This window comes from Amia ocellicauda, unplaced genomic scaffold (genome assembly GCF_036373705.1).
Source record: "Amia ocellicauda isolate fAmiCal2 unplaced genomic scaffold, fAmiCal2.hap1 HAP1_SCAFFOLD_98, whole genome shotgun sequence".
Taxonomy (NCBI): Eukaryota; Metazoa; Chordata; class Actinopteri; order Amiiformes; family Amiidae; genus Amia; species Amia ocellicauda.
Genome location: NW_027103023.1, coordinates 30,001 through 39,571, shown reverse-complemented (window position 1 = coordinate 39,571; position 9,571 = coordinate 30,001).

Genomic DNA, 9,571 nt, shown 5'->3' with positions numbered 1-9,571 from the left:
CCTGCAGTCAGTCGGTCGGTCAGTGAGTGAGTGAGTGAGTGTGTGTGCTGAAGGGAAGCTCCAGCCCGGCGTCCGTCCCCACCGGGGAGTTGTGCCCGGGCCCGGGCCTCCTGCCGACGGACCGTGTGGCGCATTGTCCCGACTGCTGACTTTCTCCAGCAAAAAGGCGGAGGTGCAGTACCGCCATTTCGCCACACGAGGGACGGAATGGCACCCAACTGCCCCCTGGTGTCGAAAAAGCGCAAGGGCACCCGGGCCGGTCCGCCCCAGGCAGCGGCCGAGATGCAGCACCGGGGGCCCGGCCTGCCTGCCCTGGAGGTCTGCTATCCAGCCCTGGAGGTCTGCCTCTTAGCCCTGGAGGTCTGCCTGCCTGCCCTGGAGGTCTGCCTGCCTGCCATCCAGCCCTGGAGGTCTGCTATCCTGCCCTGGAGGTCTGCTATCCAGCCCTGGTAGCAGCACTGCCTGCCCTGGAGGTCAGCCTGTTAGCCCTGGAGGTCTGCCTGCCTGCCCTGGTAGCAGCACTGCCTGCCCTGGAGGTCAGCCTGCCAGCCCTGGAGGTCTGCCTGTCAGCCCTGGAGGTCTGCTATCCAGCCCTGGAGGTCTGCCTCTTAGCCCTGGAGGTCTGCCTGTTAGCCCTGGAGGTCTGCTATCCAGCCCTGGAGGTCTGCTATCCAGCCCTGGTAGCAGCACTGCCTGCCCTGGAGGTCTGCTATCCAGCCCTGGAGGTCTGCCTGCCTGCCCTGGTAGCAGCACTGCCTGCCCTGGAGGTCTGCTATCCAGCCCTGGAGGTCTGCCTGCCTGCCTGCCAGCCCTGGAGGTCTGCTATCCAGCCCTGGAGGTCTGCCTGCCTGCCCTGGAGGTCTGCTATCCAGCCCTGGAGGTCTGCTATCCAGCCCTGGTAGCAGCACTGCCTGCCCTGGAGGTCTGCTATCCAGCCCTGGAGGTCTGCCTGCCTGCCTGTTAGCCCTGGAGGTCAGCCTGTTAGCCCTGGAGGTCTGCCTGCCTGCCCTGGAGGTCTGCTATCCAGCCCTGGTAGCAGCACTGCCTGCCCTGGAGGTCTGCCTGCCTGCCCTGGAGGTCTGCCTGTTAGCCCTGGAGGTCTGCTATCCAGCCCTGGAGGTCTGCCTGCCTGCCCTGGAGGTCTGCCTGCCTGCCCTGGAGGTCTGCTATCCAGCCCTGGAGGTCTGCCTGCCTGCCTGTTAGCCCTGGAGGTCTGCCTGCCTGCCCTGGAGGTCTGCCTGCCTGCCTTCCAGCCCTGCCTGCCTGCCTGCCTGCCCTGGAGGTCAGCCTTCCAGCCCTGGCAGCACGGCCTACCAGCCTGCCAGCCTGCCCTCCCCAGCCACACAGCCCTGCCTGCCTGCCCTGGAGGTCAGCCTTCCAGCCCTGGAGGTCTGCCTGCCTGCCTTCCAGCCCTGCCTGCCTGCCTGCCTGCCTGCCCTGGAGGTCAGCCTTCCAGCCCTGGCAGCACGGCCTACCAGCCTGCCAGCCTGCCCTCCCCAGCCACACAGCCCTGCCTGCCTGCCCTGGAGGTCAGCCTTCCAGCCCTGGAGGTCTGCCTGCCTGCCTTCCAGCCCTGCCTGCCTGCCTGCCTGCCTGCCTGCCCTGGAGGTCAGCCTTCCAGCCCTGGCAGCACGGCCTACCAGCCTGCCAGCCTGCCCTCCCCAGCCACACAGCCCTGCCTGCCTGCCCTGGAGGTCAGCCTTCCAGCCCTGGAGGTCTGCCTGCCTGCCTTCCAGCCCTGCCTGCCTGCCTGCCTGCCCTGGAGGTCAGCCTTCCAGCCCTGGCAGCACGGCCTACCAGCCTGCCAGCCTGCCCTCCCCAGCCACACAGCCCTGCCTGCCTGCCCTGGAGGTCAGCCTTCCAGCCCTGGAGGTCTGCCTGCCTGCCTTCCAGCCCTGCCTGCCTGCCTGCCTGCCCTGGAGGTCAGCCTGCCTGCCTGCTGCTGCTAGGCCGCTGCCCCGAGCCGCCGACCCCATCGACAGGAACACGAGAGAGTTTACAAGCGAGAGGAGGCCACATATTCGACACCTTTCGTGCTCGTTTTAGGGTCCTCTCCAGTCTGTTTGGACGTGTGTTATTCTGAATCTGCTGCTTTAACTCAAGGGATTCTGTCGTGATTGATGCCTTGTACTTCGCTGTATGTTTGCACTGGTGTTGTAAGTCGCCCTCTGTAAGATCATCATTTATTATCTGCCAAGAAATAAAGATCATCATAATGTTCCCCAACTTTCAGCTTCTGGGGAGTTTGTTCCAGAGTGTGACGACTCTCTCTCTATCACCATCTCTCTCTCTATCTCCATCTCTCTATCACCATCTCTCTCTCTCTATCTCTATCTCTCTATCACCATCTCTCTCTCTATCTCCATCTCTCTCTATCTCCATCTCTCTCTATCTCCATCTCTCTATCTCCACCTCTCTCTCCCTCTCCACCTCTCTCTCTCTATCTCTCCCTCTCTCTATCTCTCCCTCTCTCTATCTCTCCCTCTCTCTCACTGTGTGTGTGTGTGTGTGTGTGTGTGTGTGTACAGCAGTGTCCCTAGACGAGAGAGATATCCCTAGACGGGGAAATTACTTTCAAACTGCAGTACCGAAATGTGTCCGTTAGATGGCAGCATGCACCAAGGAATGAAGGAAAGTGCAAAACAAAATGAAAAGGCACATCGCCTGGGCGAAAAATAATCGTAACAAATCAACGGGGGCATTTCTCGGAAAACTAACACCGGGGCAGTGCTCAGGGGGGTCCCACCTCGTGGCCACCCGGTTTGGGGGGCCATCGGGGCCGGCTGAAGAATCGCCCATACTCTGCCATAGGCAGCCCACGGTCCATCCGATCAGAGCAATGCCGGGCGGCCGGCAACCTATGGATCATAACACATCAACGGAGGCATGATAAGAGCATCTTTTATTATCTGCCAAGAAATATAGACCATCACAATGTTCCCCAACTTTCAGCTTCTACCACATCGCTGGGGAGTTTATTCCACTGTGTGACTACTCTCTCTCTCTGTGTGTGTGTGTGTGTGTGTGTGTGTGTGTGTACAGCAGTGTCTCCGGTTTTCCTTTTGGAATGCCTTGAAGCCGGGGGGGCTTTGCACTCATGAGAACATAGGGTGTCCTTGCCCTCCTTTCGCAGCCCAGGGCATTGAGAGATCCCTAGACGGGGAAATTACTTTCAAACTGCAGTACCGAAATGTGTCCGTTAGATGGCAGCATGCACCAAGGAATGAAGGAAAGTGCAAAACAAAATGAAAAGGCACATCGCCTGGGCGAAAAATAATCATAACAAATCAACGGGGGCATTTCTCGGAAAACTAACACCGGGGCAGTGCTCAGGGGGGTCCCACCTCGTGGCCACCCGGTTTGGGGGGCGATCGGGGCCGGTTCCGAAAATCGCTAAATCTCCCATAGCCAGCCCACGCTCCATCCGATAGAGCACTGCCGGGCGGCCGGCCGGCAACTACGGATCATAACAAATCAACGGGGGCATTTCTCGGAAAACTAACACCGGGGCAGTGCTCAGGGGGGTCCCACCTCGTGGCCACCCGGTTTGGGGGGCGATCGGGGCCGGTTCCGAAAATCGCTAAATCTCCCATAGCCAGCCCACGCTCCATCCGATAGAGCACTGCCGGGCGGCCGGCCGGCAACTACGGATCATAACAAATCAACGGGGGCATTTCTCGGAAAACTAACACCGGGGCAGTGCTCAGGGGGGTCCCACCTCGTGGCCACCCGGTTTGGGGGGCGATCGGGGCCGGTTCCGAAAATCGCTAAATCTCCCATAGCCAGCCCACGCTCCATCCGATAGAGCACTGCCGGGCGGCCGGCCGGCAACTACGGATCATAACAAATCAACGGGGGCATTTCTCGGAAAACTAACACCGGGGCAGTGCTCAGGGGGGTCCCACCTCGTGGCCACCCGGTTTGGGGGGCGATCGGGGCCGGTTCCGAAAATCGCTAAATCTCCCATAGCCAGCCCACGCTCCATCCGATAGAGCACTGCCGGGCGGCCGGCCGGCAACTACGGATCATAACAAATCAACGGGGGCATTTCTCGGAAAACTAACACCGGGGCAGTGCTCAGGGGGGTCCCACCTCGTGGCCACCCGGTTTGGGGGGCGATCGGGGCCGGTTCCGAAAATCGCTAAATCTCCCATAGCCAGCCCACGCTCCATCCGATAGAGCACTGCCGGGCGGCCGGCCGGCAACTACGGATCATAACAAATCAACGGGGGCATTTCTCGGAAAACTAACACCGGGGCAGTGCTCAGGGGGGTCCCACCTCGTGGCCACCCGGTTTGGGGGGCGATCGGGGCCGGTTCCGAAAATCGCTAAATCTCCCATAGCCAGCCCACGCTCCATCCGATAGAGCAATGCCGGGCGGCCGGCCGGCAACTACGGATCATAACAAATCAACGGGGGCATTTCTCGGAAAACTAACACCGGGGCAGTGCTCAGGGGGGTCCCACCTCGTGGCCACCCGGGTCTGGGACCGATGGGAGCACTTTAAAATTTTCGAGTCAGGGGACCAGACGGCCGAGTGAAAAACTTTGAAAAATATTCTATCTCCTCACTCCCATTGACTTTACATTAGGGCGACCAGGCGGCCGGCGGAAAAAAAATCATAACAAATCAACGGGGGCATTTCTCCGAAAACTAACACCGGGGCAGTGCTCAGGGGGCTCCCAGCTATCAGCCACCCTATCCCGGGACCGATGGGAGCACTTTAAAATTTTCGAGTCAGGGGACCAGACGGCCGAGTGAAAAACTTTGAAAAATATTCTATCTCCTCACTCCCATTGACTTTACATTAGGGCGACCAGGCGGCCGGCGGAAAAAAAATCATAACAAATCAACGGGGGCATTTCTCCGAAAACTAACATCGGGGCAGTGCTCAGGGGGCTCCCAGCTATCAGCCACCCTATCCCGGGACCGATGGGAGCACTTTAAAATTTTCGAGTCAGGGGACCAGACGGCCGAGTGAAAAACTTTGAAAAATATTCTATCTCCTCACTCCCATTGACTTTACATTAGGGCGACCAGGCGGCCGGCGGAAAAAAAATCATAACAAATCAACGGGGGCATTTCTCCGAAAACTAACACCGGGGCAGTGCTCAGGGGGCTCCCAGCTATCAGCCACCCTATCCCGGGACCGATGGGAGCACTTTAAAATTTTCGAGTCAGGGGACCAGACGGCCGAGTGAAAAACTTTGAAAAATATTCTATCTCCTCACTCCCATTGACTTTACATTAGGGCGACCAGGCGGCCGGCGGAAAAAAAATCATAACAAATCAACGGGGGCATTTCTCCGAAAACTAACACCGGGGCAGTGCTCAGGGGGCTCCCAGCTATCAGCCCCCCGGGTCTGGGGGCATTGTTTTTCTTTTTAATCATTTTGAGCATTTCCCCCAGTTTAGAGATGTGTGCCCCTAGACAACCCATTGAGAATAACTATGAAATGTTCTGAAGTTTTGATTTTCAAATGTCGGTGAAAATTGAAAAACGTCATATATTCTTCAAAGGAAGCATGGGGCGATGGTAGGGAGAGTCCCCGCAGCGTGCCTCGGCGGCGATGGGAGCGTTTTCGATGTCCCCGTCCCCCCCCCCCCATAGGGATAGAAGGGGAGTTAGGTGACCAGGCGTCCCGGGTCCCAAAAATCGAAAAATTAATATAGAATGCTTTTTAATCCAGAAATAAAGTAGGGGGCAGTCCTGGTGAGAGTCCCAGCCACAGCCCCAGTGTGTTTTGGAGCCGTTTGGGGCCGGGTGAAAAACTTTGAAAAATATTCTATCTCCTCACTCCCATTGACTTTACATTAGGGCGACCAGGCGGCCGGCGGAAAAAAAATCATAACAAATCAACGGGGGCATTTCTCCGAAAACTAACACCGGGGCAGTGCTCAGGGGGCTCCCAGCTATCAGCCACCCTATCCCGGGACCGATGGGAGCACTTTAAAATTTTCGAGTCAGGGGACCAGACGGCCGAGTGAAAAACTTTGAAAAATATTCTATCTCCTCACTCCCATTGACTTTACATTAGGGCGACCAGGCGGCCGGCGGAAAAAAAATCATAACAAATCAACGGGGGCATTTCTCCGAAAACTAACACCGGGGCAGTGCTCAGGGGGCTCCCAGCTATCAGCCACCCTATCCCGGGACCGATGGGAGCACTTTAAAATTTTCGAGTCAGGGGACCAGACGGCCGAGTGAAAAACTTTGAAAAATATTCTATCTCCTCACTCCCATTGACTTTACATTAGGGCGACCAGGCGGCCGGCGGAAAAAAAATCATAACAAATCAACGGGGGCATTTCTCCGAAAACTAACACCGGGGCAGTGCTCAGGGGGCTCCCAGCTATCAGCCCCCCGGGTCTGGGGGCATTGTTTTTCTTTTTAATCATTTTGAGCATTTCCCCCAGTTTAGAGATGTGTGCCCCTAGACAACCCATTGAGAATAACTATGAAATGTTCTGAAGTTTTGATTTTCAAATGTCGGTGAAAATTGAAAAACGTCATATATTCTTCAAAGGAAGCATGGGGCGATGGTAGGGAGAGTCCCCGCAGCGTGCCTCGGCGGCGATGGGAGCGTTTTCGATGTCCCCGTCCCCCCCCCCCCATAGGGATAGAAGGGGAGTTAGGTGACCAGGCGTCCCGGGTCCCAAAAATCGAAAAATTAATATAGAATGCTTTTTAATCCAGAAATAAAGTAGGGGGCAGTCCTGGTGAGAGTCCCAGCCACAGCCCCAGTGTGTTTTGGAGCCGTTTGGGGCCGGGTGAAAAACTTTGAAAAATATTCTATCTCCTCACTCCCATTGACTTTACATTAGGGCGACCAGGCGGCCGGCGGAAAAAAAATCATAACAAATCAACGGGGGCATTTCTCCGAAAACTAACACCGGGGCAGTGCTCAGGGGGCTCCCAGCTATCAGCCCCCCGGGTCTGGGGGCATTGTTTTTCTTTTTAATCATTTTGAGCATTTCCCCCAGTTTAGAGATGTGTGCCCCTAGACAACCCATTGAGAATAACTATGAAATGTTCTGAAGTTTTGATTTTCAAATGTCGGTGAAAATTGAAAAACGTCATATATTCTTCAAAGGAAGCATGGGGCGATGGTAGGGAGAGTCCCCGCAGCGTGCCTCGGCGGCGATGGGAGCGTTTTCGATGTCCCCGTCCCCCCCCCCCCATAGGGATAGAAGGGGAGTTAGGTGACCAGGCGTCCCGGGTCCCAAAAATCGAAAAATTAATATAGAATGCTTTTTAATCCAGAAATAAAGTAGGGGGCAGTCCTGGTGAGAGTCCCAGCCACAGCCCCAGTGTGTTTTGGAGCCGTTTGGGGCCGGGTGAAAAACTTTGAAAAATATTCTATCTCCTCACTCCCATTGACTTTACATTAGGGCGACCAGGCGGCCGGCGGAAAAAAAATCATAACAAATCAACGGGGGCATTTCTCCGAAAACTAACACCGGGGCAGTGCTCAGGGGGCTCCCAGCTATCAGCCACCCTATCCCGGGACCGATGGGAGCACTTTAAAATTTTCGAGTCAGGGGACCAGACGGCCGAGTGAAAAACTTTGAAAAATATTCTATCTCCTCACTCCCATTGACTTTACATTAGGGCGACCAGGCGGCCGGCGGAAAAAAAATCATAACAAATCAACGGGGGCATTTCTCCGAAAACTAACACCGGGGCAGTGCTCAGGGGGCTCCCAGCTATCAGCCACCCTATCCCGGGACCGATGGGAGCACTTTAAAATTTTCGAGTTAGGGGACCAGGCGGCCGAGTGAAAAACTTAGAAAAATTTTCTATCTCCCCTAGGTGACCAGGCAGCCGGAGCTGATTTTTCTGACCCCTAAAACAATTATTAAAAGGTATTTTTTCGCCAAACTAAGACTTTTAAAATTCAAATAGGATGATTATCTACTGCCCCAGTGGGTTTTTGAACCATTTTAAGCCTTTTTGACAGTTTTCATTTTTCCCCCATTGACTTCAATGGGAGTTAGGTGACCAGTCCTCCGACTTTTGAACCTCTCCTGGGGGGGCTGTGAGCCCCCGATTTCTTTGCAAAGCACGTCATTCGATTCGTCTCAGTCCCCTCTATATACCCCGTGTGTTTGTTTTCTCGAAAAACCCCCGGAACACGGTTTTTTAGGGGGGGGGTGGGGGGGGGGTACTTCGGAGCCATTTGGGGGGGGGTAAACGACATTTCCCGAAATTAATTTTAACACAGCCTTCCTCAGAATCGCTTTTCCAACAAAATCCTTTTTATTTCGAGTCTCTACGATGTTCCTAAGTGGTCGAAACCACTTTTGGACAGTTTTTACACCAAACGGCTCGGGCGCACAGCGGGCCGTGTGCCGATGGGCGGTTCTCGCGGGTCTGAGGCGGGGCTAGGCTGCTCGCGGCGGGCATGGGAGTGCCGTGTGCAGCCGCCACAGTGTTCCAGGCTGTCAGCATTTCTCTACGGTGCCGGGGGAAATACAGGAACTGGGTTTTTGAAGACACTTAGTGCAATGAGAGAGGTCAAAACTGAGCTAAGGGCACTTGCTGGAGGAAAGTGGCTGGGCCCCGCTAGCTCTTTTACGGACACTTTCTGGACTTGGCCCGGGATTTTCAGACGGTTCTTTGCGACTGTCTGATCATCCAGCGAAATGCAAGGGGGGGAACGGTCCCGGCCGCACCCCGCGTTTCAGGCCTCGTCGGCGGCCCGCTCCGGCGGCTGCGCCCGCTAAGTCTTCGCGGCCCGCCGTGGAGAGTGTGTATGCTGCCCGCCCCAGACGTTCACCCCAAGGGCTTGCGGGCCTTTAAGGGTCTGTCTTTCGGGGTTTCACGGGCTCTGACCTCACCTCCCTGTGGTTCCCGACCGGGGTGTATGTATGCTGCCCGCCCCAGACGTTCACCCCAAGGGCTTGCGGGCCTTTAAGGGTCTGTCTTTCGGGGTTTCACGGGCTCTGACATCTCCCCGGTGGTTCCCACGGAACGGACATATGTATGCTGCCCGCCCCCGGCAGGAACCCCAAGGGCTTGCGGGCCTTTAAGGGTGAGTGCGGGGGGCGTACGGGCTCTGACATATCTCCGGTGGCTCCCACGGAACGGACATATGTATGCTGCCCGCCCCCGGCAGGAACCCCAAGGGCTTGCGGGCCTTTAAGGGTGAGTGCGGGGGGCGTACGGGCTCTGACATATCTCCGGTGGCTCACACGGAACGGACATATGTATGCTGCCCGCCCCCGGCAGGAACCCCAAGGGCTTGCGGGCCTTTAAGGGTGAGTGCGGGGGGCGTACGGGCTCTGACATATCTCCGGTGGCTCCCACGGAACGGACATATGTATGCTGCCCGCCCCCGGCAGGAACCCCAAGGGCTTGCGGGCCTTTAAGGGTGAGTGCGGGGGGCGTACGGGCTCTGACATATCTCCGGTGGCTCCCACGGAACGGACATATGTATGCTGCCCGCCCCCCGGCAGGAACCCCAAGGGCTGTCCCGGCCTTTAAGGGTGAGTGCGGGGGGCGTACGGGCTCTGACATATCTCCGGTGGCTGCCACGAGACGGAATATGTATGCTGCCCGCCCCCGGCA